The 21,350-nt window shown below is 45.6% G+C and overlaps 1 long non-coding RNA gene across 1 annotated transcript in view; it reads right to left on the reverse strand.

Annotated features, from left to right (window-relative positions):
* LOC143434334 (uncharacterized) overlaps window positions 1-21,033 on the reverse strand; it is a 314,842-nt gene extending 293,809 nt beyond the window's left edge. The window contains exons 1-3 of the long non-coding RNA XR_013103765.1: window positions 20,760-21,033; window positions 14,319-14,531; window positions 8,559-8,644 (exon numbers count right to left, since the gene is read on the reverse strand). This is a non-coding gene — a long non-coding RNA (uncharacterized LOC143434334). The remainder of the gene's footprint in view (window positions 1-8,558; window positions 8,645-14,318; window positions 14,532-20,759) is intronic.
* Between the last annotated feature and the right edge of the window lie 317 nt (window positions 21,034-21,350).

Below are 21,350 nucleotides of genomic sequence, written 5' to 3' on the forward strand. Positions count from 1 at the left end.
CATGTTATCGAGGGATACAGCCAGGTTGCTGGCTGGCTCGCTCAGACACAGGTGCACCCGGGGCGCAGCTCTCAGCCTCCATTATGCTGTGTTCATTACACAGGAAGACTCTGAGGTCAGGCTTTCAAATCCTAGCCCTTTCCTCATTATCTGCCCAAGCATCAGCGTTCTTCCAAGCCCTGTATTGACTTGCTTTACTCCTGGCTGCCAGCCCATCTCCATTAGATCCCAGGCATTTGAGCAAAGTACACAGCTATCCAGTTCTGACTGAACGGAATGGACTCGCCATCCCTCCTCTGTAATTTTGGGCAGAGTCTGAGAGGATTTAGAAGGTGTCATTGACTTGGAATTACAGTTCATTGTTACAGAATGAATTTCCGGAGTATGCTGGGGAGAGCTGGGTACCTCCCCGCCCCCACCACACACACACACACTTACACAAGCAGCTTTGTTCCTATCGAAGTGTCCCTCCTAATTGCACTGTGCACATTCACTCAGGACGGTGCTGATTCTCAAGGCAGAGCCGTATCAAAGAGAACTCGGCTTCCCATGGCGCTCTGCATCTGCAGCCTTCACTTGGGCATCAGTCTTGGCCTGTGTAACCACTCCTACCTACTGTCACTAACTTTCATATTTCCTCCGCTATGGAACTCTTTGCATGCCTTTGACAGACGGCACAGCCAAGTCTTTTTAAGTCAGGGTATTTTGCTTGGCGGCAGCATCCTAGGCTCTTTGCTATGCCTAGGTGAGAGAAATGACTACGGACTGAGTTGGTAGCTGACTGATTGATTGTATTTTCCATGTTGCACATCTGTCACTTGTCCAGAGTGAATTCAGACCTCCAGCTATGGATACCTACTTGGGAGGAGGGACTTGGGGGAAAGCTCTAAGCCTGTGAAGATCCTGAAGCAGATAGTGCTGAGTTAAAAAAAAAAAAAAAAAAAAATTCAGGCAGTAGTGGCCCACGCCTTTAATCCCAGCACTTGGGAGGCAAAGGCAGGTGGCTTTCTGAGTTTGAGGCCAGCCTGGTCTACTGAGTAAGTTCCACGACAGCCAGGGCTATATAAAGAAACCCTGTCTCAAAAAACAAAACAAAACAAAAAAACAAAAAAACCCATAACATGACAGTCTGCCTAAACTGCTAACCCTCCCCTCCCCCCCACCCCACAGCTGGGAACACAAAAGTGGCTAAGAGTTCAGGGACCCCAACTCACCTGGGGGAACCATAAGCCAGACAAAGCTCCCTTTCTCAGCTGCCCCTATTGCCTAAGTGCCCCATCCCCTAAGCCATGTAAGAAGAACTCTAGGGGTGTTCAGATAAACGGGCCTAAAAAATCGGATAAAACTTTACAATTTTCTTACAGTGACCATAACAATGAAAAGGAAGACATGAAGAAGAAGAAGAAGAAGAAGAAGAAGAAGAAGAAGAAGAAGAAGAAGAAGAAGAAGAAGAAGAAGAAGAAGAAGAAGAAGAAAAACTTGGTGATCCTGGCTAGAAAAAGCAAAGCATTTCCTCCAAGTGTGTGTATATGTATATATACATATATAGAGAGTTAAGCAGTTTACAAAAATTGTTAAAATTTTTAAGTTTTAAATTTTACATTATTCTCTCTCTCCGTGTGTGTGTGTGTGTGTGTGTGTGTGTGTGTGTGTGTATGTGTGTGTGTGTTCATGCAGAGAACAACATAAGAAAGCCTGTTCTCTCCTTCCACCATGGGAGTCCCAGGAACCAAACTCAGGCTGAGCTATCTTGATAGCTCATAAAATATTTTTTAACTTCTAATAGGTGCTAATACAGTTTTACTTTTTTTTTCTCAGTCTTTTAGTTCCAGCACTCAGAAAGCAAAGGCATATGGATTTCTGTGAGTTCCAGGCCAGCCTGTCAGAGATACATAGAGAGACCCTGTCTCAAAACAATAAATTTTCTTTTTAAACCAGAACTGAGTGTGATGATGCCCACCTATAACCCCACAGGAAACAGAAGCACCAAGATGAATCCATTGTTTGAGGCCAACCTGGGCTACATAGTAAGACAAAAGGCCTGGCTGACAGCCTCTCTGGCCGGAGCCTTCACGGAAAGCATACTATAGCTGTAGTTTGGGTTTCTAGCACTTCCTCCTTCAATAGTACCTTGATGTGTTCTGCACCACTGGCTAATTTGACCACCACAGCCTCTAACTGGGCTTCGAGCAGTGTCTTCCCAAACCACATAACGGGAAACAAAGCAAAGAGCAGAGCACAGCTCCAGGGCATGGCAAAGTTCAGAAGTGCATCCCACCTGATACAGACTCCCTCCCTTCATGCCAAAAATGAGGCTGAAGTCACAGTGAGAGATGAGCAAGATGCTCTGGTGTGTCATGGTTCAGTGGGGGAACAGTAATGCACTGGACATTTTTTAAAGAGCTAGAGGAGGGCAGAAGGGGCTGGAGAGGTGGCTCAGCAGTTAAGCACATTTGTTGCTTTTACAGAGGTCTCAGGTTCGATTCCCCGTACTCTCACAGTGTTTCATCAGTTTATGAAGATCTGATACCCTCTCCTGACCTCTGCAGGCACCAAGCACACACATGGTACACATATATACATGCAATCAAAACACTCATATGTAAAATTAACAAATCTAGCTGGGCATGGTGGCACACACCTTGGATCCTGGTACTTGGGAGGCAGAGGCAAAGGGATCTCCGTGAGTTTGAGACCAGCCTGGTCTAGAGAGCAAACCTTGTCTTAAAAAAGGAAAAAAAAAAGGAAAGAAAGAAAAGAGTAAGTTTAATAAAAATTTTAAATATAAATTAGTCAATTTTAAAAATCTAAGGGAAAGAATTTTGAATATATATGATGATAAATATTTAAGAAGATATGTTTAACCTGATTAAAACAGTAGACAAGGTATATAAGTATTGAAATCTCTCATTACCACATAAATATATACTTTCCCTTGCTGAAATGCTGAAGATCAAACATGGCCTTGAAGTTGCTGGGCCACCACTGAACTATAACCCCCAGCCCAATGTGTACAGCTGTTCTTGATATAAGCATCAGTTAAAAGGTAAATATAGTCTTAAAAATAGAAAACAAATGAATGAATAAATTTTTAAGAAAATAAAGAATGCCAAGCATGGTGGATCATGCCTTTAATCCCAGCACTCAGAGGCAGAGAGGCAGAGAGGCAGAGAGAGAGGCAGAGAGGCAGAGAGGCAGAGAGGCAGAGAGGCAGAGAGGCAGAGAGGCAGAGAGGCAGAGAGGCAGAGAGGCAGAGAGGCAGAGAGGCAGAGAGGCAGAGAGGCAGAGAGGCAGAGAGGCAGAGAGGCAGAGAGGCAGAGAGGCAGAGAGGCAGAGAGGCAGAGAGGCAGAGAGGCAGAGAGGCAGAGAGGCAGAGAGAGAGGCAGAGGCAGATGAATCTCTGTGAGTTCAAGGCCATTCTGGTCTACAGAGTAAGTTCCAGGACAGCCAAGGCTACAAAGAAAGACCCTCTCTCAGTAAAACAAAACAAAATAAAATAAAATAAGAAAGAAAAGCCACAATCATACAACTTGGACTGGACTGAAGATTAATGTGTATCAACGGACTTGATCTGGGAAAATGATTGGGAAAGCCGAGAAGGATCTGGTGCTGGAATGTGGGCAGCTCTGACAGGTAATACCTGAGACTCCAAGTTCAAACAAACAAACACTGGATGCAAATAGGTTACTGGATAAAGTGGTTGGGGACTTGATCAGGAATAAGGGGACTCTTGGAAACTGAGGTACAATGTTCCATTCAGGGGCTAGCATGGCAGGGTACCATGCAAATGTGATATAGGAATGTCCTTGCATCCTTTGGTGAACAAGAGAATCCAGCTCTCTCGCTCTCTCTCTCTCTCTCTCTCTCTCTCTCTCTCTCTCTCTCTGTCTCTCTCTCTCTCTGTCTCTCTCTCTCTGTCTCTCTCTCTCTGTCTCTCTCTCTCTGTCTCTCTCTCTCTCTGTCTCTCTCTCTCTCTCTCTCTCTCTGACCTATCTCCCACTTTTAACTGTAGGCTCAGAAGTCTGAGTGGGAACGATGACATGGGAGCATGAGCAGTGGGGACCCTCAAGTCCAGCCAGCAAACTGACCTCAGGCTTCTGTTGGTTTACAAGTGACTTTGGACACCTTATTTAACCTTTTCATGTCTCATTTTTTTAATCTGGAAAAACAAGATATTTCACCTCTAGAACTACTATGTGGAATAAAAAATGTGTGTCTGTGTCCGTGTGTGTGTATATATGCATGTGCATATGTGTTTATTTGTGTGTGTATGTGTGTGCATACGTGTATATATGTGTGTATGCGTGTGTCCATGTGTGCATGTATGTGTATGTGCATATGTGTGTATTTGTGTGTGTGTGCGTACGTGTGTGTATATGTGTGTATTTATATGTGTATGTATGTGTGTATGTCCATGTGTGTGTATGTGCATGTGCATATGTGTATATGTGCATGTGCATATGTGTATACGTGTGTGTATGTGTGTATTTGTGTGGGTGGGTGGGTATGTGTGTCTTAGTCAGGGTTTCTATTCCTGCACAAACATCATGACCAAGAAGCAAGTTGGGGAGAAAAGGATTTATTCAGCTTACACTTCTACACTGCTGTTCATCACCAAAGGAATTCAGGACTAGAACTCAAGCAGGTCAGGAAGCAGGAGCTGATGCAGAGGCCATGGAAGGATGTTACTTACTGACTTGCTTAGCTTGCTTTTTTATAGAGCCCAGGACACCAGCCCAGGAATGGCACCACCCACAGTAGGCCCTTCTACCCTTGTTCACTAATTGAGAAAATGCCTTACAGCTGGATCTCATGGAGGCATTTTCTCAAGGGAGGCTCCTTTCTCTATGATAACTTCAGCTTGTGTCAAGTTAACACACAAAAACAGCCAGTACAATGCATATGTGTGTGTGTATGTGTGTGTGTGTGTGTGTGTGTGTGTGTGTGTGTGTGTGTGTAACAGTAGCTGGCACATGAAAACACTATAAAAAAGTTTTTACCTATTACTTTCTGTGGTGATTCGAATAAGCATGGCCCCCACAGTCTTATACATTCGAATGCTTGGTCATTAGGGAGTGGCACTACTTGACAGGAATTAGGAGCTATAGATTTGTTGGAGAAAGCGTGTCACTGGAAGTGGGCTTTGAGGCTTCAAAAGCCCAACACAGGCCTACTGTCTGTCTCTTCCTGCTGCCTGCAGATCCTGATGTAGAACTTTCAACTTCTCCAGGTTCATGTCTGCCTGCATGCCAGCATGCTTCCCACCATGGTGACAATGCTCTGAAACTGTAAGCCAGCACCAATTATACGCTTTCCGCTGTAAGAGTTGCCAAGGTCATGGTGTCTCTTCACAGCAGAACACTGACTAACACCATTATTCGGCAGGCTCCATGCAAAACAGTGGTTCTCAACCTGTGAGTCACATATCAGATATCCTGAATATCAAATATTTACTTACATTACAATTCATAACAGTAGTAAAATTACAGTTACGAAGTAGCAGCAAAATAATTTCATGCTTGGGGGTCAGCACAACACTACGAACTGTATTAAAGGGTCAAAGCGTTAGGAAGGTAGAGAACCACTCGTGTAGAACAAAAATGCTGCTTATAGGTTCCAATAAGGCACCACTGAAACTCCACCAGCCTGGATGCAGTCACAGGACTGACCATACATCTCGATCCTCATGGCTATGAAAAACCTCTGTCCAGACCCTCGTGAGGTGCCAGGTATGACTCCTCTCAAAAGGCACATCTGTTTGGTTTCCAACCCTACCCCACTCCCAACAAGATTCCTTGGTGCAAATTTTACATATCAAAGCAGACCTGGCCTCCAGGTTCTCCCAGCATTCCTCAGTCTCTACCTGGCATAACCTGTCCCAGACTCTGAACCCAGGGACTAGGCAGCCCTTCCTACAGACTCTCCTCCCTATATAATCCAGACATATTGGTCTCTTTTCTCTCTCTGCACATGCCCTTTCTCCACCCCCAATCACTACCCCCCACCCCTCATGGCAACTCCTCTGGCCTCAGTCCTTGGGGCCAGTGAACTTGCCCTGGAGTCCCTGCCCTTAATATAATCTAATCTGGTTTGAACTGGCTCATTTCACCAGCACAGAAATAATTTACCAATATCTATCACCTTTTGCTCTTGCCTCTCTCTCTCCCTGTCTTCCCTACCCCCTACTCTCACCTCTCTCCCTCCCTCTTCCCCCCCCCCGCCCCCCCACACACACACAGGACAGGCTGGGGATTTTCAGCCAGTCAGATGGACAATCTCATAGTGCCTTCTTAGTCAGCACTTTTGGTCAGCGACCTCAGAATAAAGTCTGACCCAGCTTGGAAATTCAGAGTTCTTGGCCTAAGGGCTATTGTAATAGCCCTATCTACACTAGGCTATGGGTTCCTTAGGCTAGGTGTTTTCATATGTAGTAAGCCCACTCAGAGCTGAGAGGCCCTGGCTTCCTGAGTTGATGCAGTTCTGCAGAGAACAACCTGGTCCCTTGTTTGTGGATGTTTCTCACCAGCCCATGCAAGCCCCCTATCCTTCCACAGACTGCAAAGTACTGCCTCAGGCCCTTCCTGCAATTCCTACCGAGCTACCACTTCTGCATCTGCTAGCACTTAGCAACAGGAGGCTTAATTAAAGGAAAAAAGAGAGAAGGGGAGGAGGGAGACAGTGACTAGGAAATGGAATTGTATCTCCAACTCTTCCTCTCCTCTTTTGACTTCCTTTAATCTACCCTAATTTCTTTCAGGTGCTGAGCTGTCCTTCCCCATAGAAGCAACAACAAAAAAAGCAAACAGTTATGAAGCGGTATTTGGGTCCTTCCCGCCCACACCTCCGAACAATCCTGTAATATAAGTGTGAGTAGAACCTTTCTGATTGTGATGAGAAGCCCACAGTCAGAAAGGAAGGTAAAGAAATTTCCCATCCTGAGGCAGAAGCAGGCAGATCTCTGAGTTCGAGACCAGCCTGATCTAAGTTCTAAGACAGTCAGGGCCACATCAAGAGACACTGTCTCAAGAAACAAAAAAACAAAACAAAATTTTAAAAAATCTTGCCCACTTGCCCAAGATCTCACATAGCCTGTAGCTAGTAAAGGCAGGAGTCAAAATGGAGTCTATGCCTCAAACCCTATGTGTGGAAGAGTTGGTTACCTTTCCCATCTACCTGTAATTGGTATTTCCTAGCCTAGCATGCATCTTGAGCTAGAACCATGGGAACAAAACCCCAGTTTACAGTCTCTGACTCTGGGTAGACATTGCATCTTTCCTTCCTGGACTTTGGTTTCTTGTGCACTCCACCTCTTTTAAGACCCTTGAAGGTAAAAACAGGACCGGAAAGGTGAAAGCAATACATTTCTGGAAGATGCTCCAAAAAATCCACAAAGGTATAATCAGCCTAAGAAGCAATTTTTTCCCCCTTCAAGACAGGGTTTCTCTGTGCAGTTCTGGCTGTCATGAAACTCATTCTGTAGACCAGGCTGGACTTGAACTCTGAGATCCACCTGCCCCTGCCTCTAGAGCACTGGGACTGAAGGTGTAGGCCACTACTGCCCAGCTAAGAGTCAATTTTTGAGACACATGGAATCCATTAATTCTGTAATGAATCTTTCCAGTCAGGTGTTGTTTTCTTAATTTCTAAATTATAGAAGCAAAAACAAGTTCACACTGAATAGTAGCAAAGTTCACAAATAAGAATGAAACAAAGTTTCTCCAGCACGAGCCAACGCCTGAGTCATTCTGGGCCTAAGGGATTTCTTCTTCTCCCTCTTTTTTCCTCCCCTTTTGTGGTGCTAAGGAATCAAAAGCCAGGGCCTCATACCTCACACATACAGAAGAGCACTCTACCAGAGCTACACTCATAGCACTAGGTTCTTTTAAGAACCTATCAATACAGTGTGTGTGTGTGTGTGTGTGTGTGTGTGTGTGTGTGTGTGTTTCCCACTAGTAATCCCTGTACATAAGAGTCAGAGACAAGAAGACTAATAGCAGTTCAAGGCCAGCCTGGACTTCATAGCAAGGTTCTTTTTCAAACATAAAACAAGCACTAACTCACAAAATATGTGTCTCCATATATTTATAAATTTTTGTTTCCTGAAATCAGAATGTTATTCTGTGGAATTCTGTTTTGGTTTTAAGATTTTCCAAATTTTGTGCACCAAATCCAGAGCCTCACTCATGCTAGGCAAACACCCTACAACTTTGCCATATCCATAGTTTTAAAGGTTCTTATTTTGGGCTGGAGAGATGACTCAGTGGTTAAGAACACTGGCTGTTCTTCCAGAGGACCTGGGTTCAAGTCCCAATACACACAGAGCAACTCACACACAGCCTCTAAGTGCAGTTCCAAAGGATCTGATGCCCTCACACAGATATACATGCAGGCAAAACACCAATGCACATAAAAATAAATAAATCTTTTTTAAAAAACACTTCTCATTTTGCTCAACATTACATTTATTTATATATCTCCACATCAATCTGCCCGGAACCATATGTCTTTTAAACTAACACGAGCAATTGTGTTATATGCATGGATTGAGATCTACTTACCCAGTTTCCTGTGAAGAACATTTGGCTCATGCCTCTTTTTGATGTTGTAATGGCCATGGACAATGTTAAGAATCGCTAAAGGCAGTCTGTGCAGCAAAGAAAAAGAAAATATTTCTCACTTGTATCTGGTCAGGGGTTAATTTCCAAAACATGTAAGGAACTTCTACAACACAATAGCACCACCAACAAGGAAGTAATAACCCAGTTTAAAATCAGACATTTCTCTAACGGAGACACACCAAGAGCCAACAGCTATACGAAAAAATGCCAGTAGGGTGCTGTGGCACACACCCCTGACTCCAGCACATGGGAGGTGGAGGAAAGAGGGTCCCAAGTTTGAGACCAGCTTGGGCTACACATAAAGACTCTGTTAGGATGAAGAGAGGGGAGGAAGAAGAGGGGGGAGAAAGGGGATAAGGAATAGAAGCAGCAGCCACTGCCTTACCAGAACCTATCAACACAGCTACTATAATGCAATAAAAACAAGTTAGCAACCTACTGGTGAGCATCTAAGGAGATGGGAAACTGCACTGCTGGTGAGAATGGTGTAGCCATCATGGAAAATGGCGGGAGTGCCAAAACCTTAAGGCTAGAACCACCCTTCTATCCAACAACCCCATTGCTGAGTATAAATCCAACTGAAAGTGGGATCTTGGCCAGGCAAGACAGCTCAATAGGAAAAACATTTGCTTTGGAAGTCTGACCTAAGTTGGATCCTTGGAAGCCATGTAAATAAAGATGGAAGGGGAGACCCAACACCACAAATGTGTACTCTGACCTCCATTTATGAACTGTAGTATTCACACATGTACACACACATATACCAACACACACACACCACATACAGACACAAAAGAAAGAAAGAAAGAAAGAAAGAAAGAAAGAGAATCTCAAAGATTTTTTTTCAGTCCTATTTATCATAGTAAAAATGTAGAGAACCACACACCTATACTTTTAATCTCAGCACTCAGGGATAAAGTAGAGGCAGGAGGATCAAGAGTTCAAGGTCAGCCTGAGCTACATGAGACTTGTCTCAAAAAGAAAAAAAGAAAAAAAGAGAGAGAGAGAGAGATGGAGACAACCTAAATACCTATTTAGAAATGAGTGGATTGTTCTACTATACAGATAAATTAGAATTGTATTCAACCTCAAAAAAGAAAGAAGGATGGTATGTGGCTCATGCATTTAATCCTAGCACTCAGGAGACAGAGGTGGGCAGAGCTCTGTGAGTTTGAGGCTATCCTGGTCTACATTTCAAGTTCTAGGACAGCTGGAGAAAAAAAGAAAAAGAAAGGAAGGAAGGAAGGAAGGAAGGAAGGAAGGAAGGAAGGAAGGAAGGAAGGAAGGAAGGAAGAAAATGTGTTACATATAGTGGTATACACCTGTAATCCCAGTATATACCTGTCCAGCACTAGGGTGTAACGCCCGAGCTGCCCCACGTTGGGCGGCCAAACTGTAACAGCCCGCTCTGCTCCGCAGGTCCGGGTCTAGTGAGAGAGAGTGTGGGGGCAAAGAATGAAGACAAGACAGAGGGTCTGATCAAGTCTCAAGTCTCGTTTATTGTGTCTCTCTCTCCTTTATTGTCTCTCTCATTGTCTCCCGTATTCTCTCATATTGAAGGGAAATCTGGGGTATTTATAGGCTTTTGCCACGTGCCTTGTAGGTGTGGATATGACAAGCATCTATAGCATGGATAGCACATGCACCGCACCGTGTGCCTTGTAGGCTTGGATACCACCTTCGCCTTACAGGCATGTATGGCGGACAGCACGTGAACCGCATGCCTTGCAGGCATGGCTACCATGTGCGCCTTGCAGCTGGGGGCAGTAACCAGCAAAACAAAATATGTGGGATATCAGAGTGTGCTTCAGCTGTTGTAGGCTGTTGAAAAACAAGTCTCACGTCAGGGTATATGGCTTGAGATGGCTGCAAAGCTGAGAGACGCTTTCTGCTACAAGTCGGCTCCCAACACTAGGGAGGCAGAAGCAAGAGGCTTCTGAGTTTGAATCTAGCCTGAGCTACACAGTAAGACCCTGTCTCAAAAACAAAGAAATTTAAAAAACAAAACACAACTCTACCTAACAGTACATGTGATGATTTGTGTTAAATGAACAGAATCTAGAATCACCTTGGAGACCAGGCACTAGGTATGCCTCGGGGGAGGGGGTTATCTTCAGCTTAGTAACTGAGGTGGATCCATCCTCTCCCTATGGATGGTGCTGTTTCCTGGCTGGGATCCTGGGCAGTGTGGAGAAGGAAAGTTGAGCAGAAGTATCCGTTCTTCTTTCTCTCTTCCTGCCTATGGATGCAACAGGACTGGGTATTTCAAGTTCCTACTTTAATCATCTTATACCATTGACCTGTGAGCCAAAATAAACCTCTTCTCCCTGAAGTTGCTTCTGTCATGTATTGGTGACAGCAGCAGGAAAAGTCACGATGACAGCACATGTCCCAGCAACCCAGCTGTTGGTATTGTTACCAAAATGGGACTTATGCTCAGCTCAATAAGCCAATCCCTATGTCATAAATAATAAAAGATGCTACAACTCTGTAGAAAGGAAGTTAAGATGAGTAACACTTCAGTAAGAACTTCAGGTAGATTATGAAGGGGTCTTGAAGGGCAAGAGCTGCCAATTCCCTTCAGTTCGAAAATATTAGCAGAGTTATAGGTTTGTATCACAGGCAGTGTGATGGGACCCTAAAGGGGGAAAATTGCTTTAGATCTTGAACATTAGGTAATATATAGTCATAGTGGATAGAGCCTCCAGTTTCCAAGAAAAAGGGAAGGTTTTTAAGGAAGGGGAGAAGTTATATCAGGAGTCACAAGACAGAAAGCACCAGATAAAAGTAAAGTCATAACTGAAAGTTGTCTTGGGCCTGGGTACTTGGGTTTGAATGGAAGGATGCTGACCTGCTCACAGCTGGCAAGAGGAGAGAGACTTCAAAGCCATAGCAGGCTTCGTTTATCAACTGTCAGGTTAGAGACTACAAAGAAATGTGGCCTGATTCAAGAGAAACAGACAGACTAACACAGAGACTCACATGCATGGGGTAGAGTGGAGCATATGTAATGTGATGTATAAAAACCATTCCAGCTGCTGAAGTAATTTTGAAATACTGAAGCATAGAATTAAAGATCAATTCATTCACTCATCTCTCTCAAGTACTTGTGTCCTATAAGCTCTGTGCTAAATCCAAAAGGTTAAAAGAAGAAGGGTTTGGCAAGATGGTTTAGTGGGTAAAGGTGCTTGATCCTTGGAATCTACATGGTAGAAGGAAAGAACCAAGTCCCAGAAGTTGTCCTGTGACTTCCACATGCACGTACGCACGCAGGCACGGATGCATGCACGCTATATGCATATGTTAAAAGAATTTTAAAAGAACCAGGCAGTGATCATGTTCTTGTGTTAGGATTGACAAGAAGACGACTTACTCTGAAGGAGAGGCCCTGAGAAGAAACACATGAGGCCAGCCTAAGAAGGAATGGGTCAGAGTAAGAGACAAAAATGAAGGCAACCTTGCTCCAGGGATTCAGAGAGCTTGATACCAAGAACAGGGAGGTGAGATGGCTTAGTGAACTATGTCACTTGCTACCAAGCCTGATGACCTGAGTTTAATGCCCAGGATTCACATGGGGGAAGGAGAAGACCAACATTTACAAGTTGTCCTCTGACTGCCATAGGCATGCATGCAGTGGCAGAAAGAGAGAGGGGGAGAGGGGGTGAGAGAGGGGAGAGAGAGAGAAGAAGAGAATGGAGGAGGAAAAGAAGAAAGAGGAGGAGGAAGAGGAGAAGGAAGAGGAGGAGAAGAAGAAGAAGAGGAGGAGGAGGAAAAGGAGAAGGAGGAGGAAGAGGAAAAGGAAGAAGAGGAGAAGGAGGAGGAGGAAGAGGATTAAGAAGAGAAAGAGGAGGAGGAGGGGGAAGAGGAAAAGGAGGAGAAGAAGAAGAGGAAGAGGAAAAGGAAGAGGAGAGGAGGAAGAGGAGGAGGAGGAAGAAAAGAAAAGAAGAATCATCCAATAGGAATATATACAGAAAGAGTGATGGAAAAAGGCTGGAATGCGTCTCCTAAACTTCCTGCCTTGAAGATGAAGTGCAGACACTGAGACAGCAAGCTCTCCAAAAAGGCATCTGAGCTGTCCCCTCATGTTCATCCAGCTGTCTGTAAACGGTCACTCGTGTTGCCTCTGGGTCTCCGATGTGAAATCACAGCTGCTCTGTATGAACACTCACACAACCTGCTTCCTCAGTCTTTCCTTTTGGGTATATATTTAGGAGTGGGGTGGCTACAGCATGTAAGACATGGATGCTAAGTCCTTATAGAAACCACTTTCCAAAGTGGTTGCACCAACAGGAAGTGGCAGGAAAGAAAGGCAAACAGAGAAGAACATGAGAAAATACATTTGTGAAAACATTATAATGGAACTTTGAATTTCTTTTTAAAAAAAAGATTTATTGTGTATTTTATGTATATGAATACACTGTAGCTGTCTTCAGACACACCAGAAGAGGACATCAGATCCCATTACAGATGGTTGTGAGCCACCATGTGGTTGCTGGGAATTGAACTCAGGACCTCTGTAAGAGCAGTCAGTGCGTTTAACCACTGAGCCATCTCTCCAGCCCCCTTGGCAACTCTCTTAATGATGATTTTTGAAAGGTGAAAATTTATCCTGGCATGGTGGTGTATCCTTTAATCCCAGCACTTGGGAGGTAAAAGCAACTGGATCTCTGTGAGTTAGAGGCCAGCCTGGTCTACTAGTGTTCTAGGACAGCCAGGGCTACATACAGAGAGCTTGTATTGTTACTTATTTTATGTGTATGCGTGTTTGTATGAATTTATCTCTGTGTACCATATTTGTGCAGTGCCCATGGATGTCAGAAGAGGGTATTGGATTCCCTGGAAATGGAGTTACAGATGGTTGTCAGGGTCATTTAGGTGCTGGTAATACAACTAAGGTCCTGTGGAAGAGCAGCCAATGCTTTTTGCTCTTAACCTCAAAGCTGTCTTTCCTGCTACTGCTTATAAAGAAAAACTATTAAAATAGTACATAGAAGAAAAAAGCTAGCCATTTCGGCTAGGCTACCTTTGCTCCTGCTAATGGGAGTTTCAAGCACACACATGCCGACCTTTCATCTGGATACTGGTGACTCGAACTCAGGTACCCAGGCTTGCAGAACAGTCACAGAAAGAATCTGCATACTGCATACACACTGAAACCCACCATAAGAGAAATTAATGAAGACCTGTATAAGTGGAGAGGTGTACTTGCTCACGGGTTTTGCGTCTGTGTTACTGTGTACTTGTGTATTATTTTATACGTAAGACAGACAATTGACACGTGGACAGATTGGCGCACCAAGGACAGACAATAGACAGAGAAAGCAGAACTGAGGATCTCTCCCGTATGAGCCAGAGAAAATGCAGGACAGTCTCCTGATTTTCTCCTGCTCCCAGAAGGGCTCTAAAATAGCCTTTTTTGTTGTTGTTGTTGTTGTTCTTTTGCTAACATGGCTGGAGAGCAGCAAACAACTGTTTTAGCCCTTTCTCTCCCTCATCTTCAAGGTTTAACTTTGTATCTCCTTAGGAGGTGTAGCATTTTTGTCGTCAATAGTCTCCTTGGGGAAACATCACCAATGAAAATTTTAAAGATCGTTTTTCATAACCCGTAATTCTTGTGTCTTGAGGGACTCCTTGAGACCCTTTAAGAACAAATCATGTTTGCTCAATGCTTGTCCCAATGATTGTGTTGCTCTATCTTACCTTAACCCGATCAAACTCACAGCCGGGCTACTCTGTGGCGATCACAATGCAGGATCTTCTCTCTTCACCTGCCTTCATGGTGAAGCCTTTATGGTGAAGCGTTGATCTTAGGCCTGACAGAAGTCCACGTGGTAGCAACATTTGATCGGATCCCGACCCAAAGGCCCCACATTAGGTGCCAACTGCCCCGGCTTGCAGGGATTTGACAAGACCCTAGGGAAGGGGGTGAAAGAATGAAGGGACAAGAGACACAAAGAATGAGAGCTAGTCTGGGGTTCTAATCAAGCTCTGAAACTTTAATTCGGGGGGGGGGGGGCAGGTTATAAAGACACAGCAAAACAGGAAGTTTGGGCGAGGGTCATTGCTTAGGGCTATCCCACTATTGAATCTTTATTGTCTAAGACCATCCCACTGTTGTATCCCCATTGCCCTAGACCATCCCATTGTCATGACAGGCTCCCAAGAAATGCCAGATGTTCATTAAGTTTCTGGTACCTGAGACCCATGAACATCCTTTCTTAACCTTGTACTGACTAGTCTTTCCAGAACAGCAGGCAATTTCCTGAGGTTCTCTTAGAACAGCAGGTAGTTTCCTGGGTTTGGTTCCCAGCATACTTGCTCATGGATTTTGTGTGTGTGTTACTGTGTACTTATGTGTTATTGTATATGTGTGTTATTGTGTGTGTGTGTGTGTGTGTTCGTTCTTTAGGGCCTCATTGTATATGAGGTTCTGGCTTTAATCTCCAGCACCTCCAAAAAAAAAAAAGGTATGTTTTAGCATTTCCTATGTGATAGGCACTACTTTAAGATGTTTGATATGTACTGGTGTTTTACTTATGTGTATGTTCATGTACTATTTGTATGCACTGTTTCAGAAACCAGAAAAGGACATCAGAGCCCCTGGAACTGGATTTTTTTTTTAATTATATTCTTTCTTTTCTTTTATTTTTTTTGAGTGTTTTGCCTAGTATGACTCTGTACTACCTGTGTGCTCAGTGCTCATGGAGATCAGACAAGGGAACTAGATCTCCTGGAACTAGAGTTACAGATAGTTATGAACTACATACACACACTGGGAATTAAACCCAGGTCCTTTAGAAGAACAAGTGCTCCTAACTACTGAGCCATCTCTCTAGTCCTGGGCACTATTTTAAATCCCAGAAGTTTAACAGTGAATAGAGAAACAGTTTAGGTGTGGTGTGTGGTGGCACACACCTCTATTTCATCCTTGGGAGATACAGCAGGAAGATCACTGTATGCTGGATGGAATGAAGCCTGACCTACCTAGGGAAATCTTATCTCAAAGAAAAAAAGTGTTAGTGAGATGGCTCAAGAAGCAAGAACCTTTATATTGCAAGACTGAAGACCTGAGTTCAAATCTTTATTACCTGTGCAAAAGTTAGGCATGGCTGCCTATGCCAGTAACCGAGCATCTCAGTGGGGCAGAGACAGGTGGATCCTGGGAGCTCCCTAGCACCTCACACACACATATCACACAGAAAGAGGTGGAGGAAGAAGGAGAATTCCTACTCTCCCAGAGCTATCTTTTAACTGAGAAAGATAAACAATCGAAACACTGGTGTGTCCTATGGCTGTGAGTACAGGGGAAAATGTGAGTACAGTAGAAAAATGTAGGGAAGGGCATCAGATGGCCTGGGGAAGGGAAGCAAAGCATAGGCGGAGAGTCAACAAGACCTGATATGGAAGAGTGATAGTCTCAAGGTGGGGATAGGCGGGGCCTAGGCAGAGGGAATAACAAAATCTTTAAGGTCTGACTGAAGGGTGTAGCTCGGGGAGAACCTGATTAGATCCAAAGTGCCAGTCATCAAATTCCTTAAAGTAGCAAGCCCAGATGTTCTAGTAACAAGGTAGACAGGAATGCTAAGGACACTGGGGACTCATTGGTAGAGTGCTTTGTTTGTGAGGACTTGGAAGCCCTGGGTTCTGATAAAACTGTGAAAGAAGGAAGAAAGGAAGGGAGGGAGGGAGGGAGGGAGGGAGGGAGGGAGGGAGGGAGGCAGGCAGAGGCAGTCCATATAGGCCTTGAAGCTATGGTAAAGACTGGCTTTGACTCTGAATGTGCAGCCATGGAAGCTGCAAGCACTGTGGCACTGAGCCAGCCACCAGTACTGAAAGACTCTGAGCAGAGGACATAACCTGGTGACATTCCAGAAGGTCTCTTTGGTTGGTCGAGTTGCAAAGGGAAGGGTCAGCCACAGACGCTGTCAGAACTGACCGACATAGGATGGGCAAGAACTAATGGTGACTGAGAGCAGGAAAAGGGGGGGGGGGTTTACAATGCTAAAAGATGCCACATGGACAGGTGCTGGTGACACAGAAGGTGAGGACCTGGGGGACAAGGGTCAAGAAAGACTCCAAGGTCTGAGCCCTAAATATCTGCTAGGATCGTCTGAGAAAGAGCAAATCGGACCTTGCTAAGTTTGAGATGTCTAGCTGAAATGGGGAAGCAGGGTTAGGCACAAGGAAGAGCCATGAAGGCTGGGGTGTGGAGTTGGGGAGGCGGCATTTCAAACTGTAAGATGGAGATCCTCAAGAGCTGACAGAAGAGACTCTCCAACAGGAAAGGTCAGAAGGAAGACAAAAAGGAAAGCAGAGAAAGCTGCGGCCGTCAGTGGGGGATGGGGGGACAACAGGAGACCCAGGAGGCAGTAAAGCCTTGGGAGCCAAGTGAAGAAGTGAATGGCCAATTGTGCCACATGCTGCTGCTGACAGGTCAAATAAAGTGAGGCTGAGAAGTGGCTGTTGGATTTGGCAAGGGCAGGCTGAAGGGCTGGCAGCAGCGGGGCTATTTACTTAGGGAGGTGTGGGGGGAAGACTACAGGGCCCTCTCGCCTCTCTCAGGGGGCTTTTGCCCTTTTGCTCAAGACTTGCTTTGTTCACATGGGGATTCCTCCGCCTAGCAAACACCTTCCAACCCTCTTTACTGATTGCCACACACTCTGAATCCTGATCTTAGTAACCTGCCGGTTCAAGCCAACCTCCTCACACTGCCCGGACTCACACTTCCAGGGGGCCCGTTTCTTTCCCAGAATAGGCTCAATAATGACTTCCTTCCCTTGGGTCTGAAGGATCTGACCCACTGACAGCATCTTTGTCTGTCTGTGAACCTTGCGGTAGGGTGGGTGGGAGTTGGGCCCTTTTAGTTGTGAGTGTATCATCCAGCATGTGGCCTGGTGTGACACAGGCACACAGCAAACAAGAAAGAGGCTAGGAAAGGCAACACTTGGGCACAGATGTGATGGGTCCTGAGTCTGAGGACCAGGGATGCGATCCCAAGAGGAGACAGAAGACACTACAAAGAGGAAAGAAGTTCTCACAAGGAGGAAGGGAGAGAAGGGAGAGAAGGGAGAGAAAGACAACTCTGATACACCTGATGACAAGCATCAGAGGACCAGGCCACGGGCTCTGAAATCTTGCCTGCCTGTTTAGACCGTCACTTCCAGGGAAGCACGGGTGGACTTTGTGATCAGAGATTGGGAAAGCCACGGGGCCAGGGCTACAGAACAGCAAATGTTTGGCTCTTATGCTTGTTTGGGGGAGAGAGGGAGGGTACCTCATTTAAAAAGTGATCCAGTCGTGGATAAAATGGCAGTCCTTAAAGGAAGACTAACAAGCCACTTTGCAGTAGCTGTCCTCTGAAGCTATCCCACCCACACTTCTTTATCTCAGGCCACTCCCTCTGGCCATTGTTTATCCCTTTCAAAGCATTGATCCCCAAAGTTGGCTGTTTGTAAATTTCTTTTCTGCTTATCATCAGCCCTCCCCATAGTAATTTGAGTTCCCTGAGGACAGGAACTTTGTCCTGTGTCACACCCCTCACTGGCAGAGCCTCCAAATGCTTATCAAAAGCGTGTCATGTCCGGATACCGGCCACTTCACAGAATGCTATCCCCACTCAACCTCAGCTTCATCTGCCATAGCGTTTAAGCCTTAAAGCACTGAGAGTTGTTGTTTCAGTTTCCGGGATGCTAGGATTCTAACCCAGGGGGCTGCTCTTCTACACTCAGGAAACGCTTGACCACTGAGCCACAGCCTGGAACAAAGCCTAGAACACAGTGTTTGAACCCAAGTGTGAGTCAGTGTGTGTGTGTGTGTGTGTGTGGTCACGCCACGTTCACCTCAAAAGATGGAGACACTCTGTTCCAAGTTTCCCTCTTCTAGTATTTGCTGAAAATGTTCCAACCCCAGCCTACTTCACACAATATGCATATACCTTGTAATCTCTTCTTCATATACGGACACCTATCATGTGTGCCCTTATGTGTCACACTGAGTTGGAGACTCAGTTAGTGAGGGAACAATGAGAACATTCTTTACCTACTGATGTGGGTCATGGGCAGAAGAACAAGGGGAGCAGTGTGGGCTAGCCCGGGGCTTCCCAACACCAATGCACAAGCAAGGCCCTGCCCTGTCCGACCAAGGACACTGTCAAATCTGGTTCTGTAAGTGGAGGCTGAATCTTGGATTCTGCATTTCTAACATGTTCCCAGGGGTTGCAGCTGGTGCTAAGTCAAGAACCATCATCCTTCAGGGTCACACAGACTGAAATGAAGCTCCCAAAATAAATCGCAAAGACTTAAGTTTTAAAACAAAACAAAAGCAGGTCAATTGAAAAAAAAAAGTAAAAAACCATAGTTGGCCAATGTTGGCAAATGTCTTTAATCCCAGCACTCTGGAGGCAGAGGCAGGAGAATCCTTGTGAGTTCAAAGACAGTCTAGTCTACTGAGCAAGTTCTGGGACAGCCATGGCTTAACAAAGAAGCCCTATCTGAGATGGGGGAGGGAGGTAGAAGATGGGGAGGTGGGAAGACAGAGAGATACTGGATAATGTCAAACAAAGAAAAAGAACAACAAAAACCAGGACAACTGAACTACCGGTATTTCCTTCCTTTGAAAAAAGCCCCTCTGTCAGGTCTGCCTGACTATCACCCTTAGCGGAACACTCACTATCTATGCCCACCTGTTTGTTTAGGGAGGGGAGCTGCTCACTCCCTACATACCAGCCGGTCTTAGCTCTGCAGAGTTAAGGAAAGATAGGTCAGAGGAGGATGTGTGTTAATCCTCTTTCCTTCCTCTCCTGCTGGCCCAAGGAGCTTCCTGTAAGGAAACGGAATTCTCTCTGCATGCCTCAGAGGGCAGCAGGGGACAGGGACCTGCACTTAATGAGGTTGGAGGTAGGGATGCCATTTTAGCAACCTTGGCTTCCCGTATTCCTTCTAATTAATCATCTCCAAGCCTTGACCATCCCAGGCACAGCCCCAGACCCTGATGTCAGCTGTCCACCGAAGCAACCATAGGGTTGAGAGACTGAATGCTTGGCTCCTGCTGATCTGGAAGCCCATCCAAACAAGTCAAAGGATGCGTGCATCACATACAGAAGCACGTTCATGGGGTCATCTAAGAATGACATGGTATTTCTGAAGTGGCATTCCCATCCGGTCTGCACACACAGCCCATGAAGACCTGGGCACAGTCACTTCAGAGACCCTGGTTTCTTAAAGAAACAGGAATATGGGGGGGGGGGGGAATATGATCTGTGGTAAGGTGACTGCATAACACACTTGAGGACCTGAGTTCAGGCTTCAATACCAAACACACACACACACACACACACACACACACACACACTCACACACACACACACACACACACACACACACTCACACACACACACACACACACACTCACACACACACACACACACTCACACACTCACACACACACACTCACACACACACACACACACTCACACACACACACACACACTCACACACACACACACACTCACTCACACACACACACACTCACACACACACACTCACACACACACACACACTCACACACACACACACTCACACACACACACTCACACACACACACACACACTCACACACACACACTCACACACACACACACACTCACACACACACACTCACACACACACACTCACTCACACACACACACACACACACACTCACACACACACACACACACTCACACACACACACACACTCACACACACACACTCACACACACACACACACACTCACACACACACACTCACACACACACACTCACACACACACACACACTCACACACACACACTCACACACACACACTCACTCACACACACACACACACACACACACTCACACACACACACACACACACTCACACACACACACACTCACACACACACACACACACACACACACACACACACACACACTCACACACACACACTCATCTGCTTTGCTCCAGCTGTTGTGTGCCAATGGGAACATGCAGTCAGTTTTCTACCAGAAAAGACTAAGATAAATAGCTACAGCTACAGCTATGAAAGGAAGTTGGGGGAAAGGCAATAAGAAAGACAGAGCTGGCCAGGAAGAGACAAAAATGGTGGAGAGGAAAGAACACACCTTCTCCACGGAGAACTTTGGAGAAACTTTATCTTCCAGATCGTCTCTACACACAGGACTTTTTTCTCTTGGCCTTGGCAACCTGCCACAAGGCACAGGCTTGGGAGGATGAGACAAGTTCCAGAGGCTGGTGAGGATGAAGTCGGAGGGACTGAGGCTAAGCTCACCCCTGCCCTGCTGCACACAGGCACACGAGGGACATGAGAGAGCAGAGAGCTAGGAGGCTAGAAGCTTCACCAAGAGACAACCATGGAAGAGAATTGAGAAGAGACAACCAAGAAGATGAAGCAGAGAATTTATGGGAGAGTATGGCCCAGATCCACCCCTACACCCTGGGGGCAGGGTGCAGGCTGGGCCAACACAGGACACAGCAGATGGCCTCTGAGCTGACCTAATTCTCCTGTACTGAATGAAGAGTTGGGCTAAATGCCCAGCCCCTGAGGTCTGACTCCTGCAGGCTCCAGAGATGGAAACCTAGCGTAGGAAAGCATTTATGCACAGTCTGTGCAAGCATTAGTTCCTACACCACATTTGCGTTCAGAACATCGCCTACAAGAGGAGTGTGGGGGTCACAGAGGTGGTCTTAGGAAC

The sequence above is a fragment of the Arvicanthis niloticus genome, chromosome 14 (assembly GCF_011762505.2).
Source record: "Arvicanthis niloticus isolate mArvNil1 chromosome 14, mArvNil1.pat.X, whole genome shotgun sequence".
NCBI classification, from domain to species: Eukaryota; Metazoa; Chordata; class Mammalia; order Rodentia; family Muridae; genus Arvicanthis; species Arvicanthis niloticus.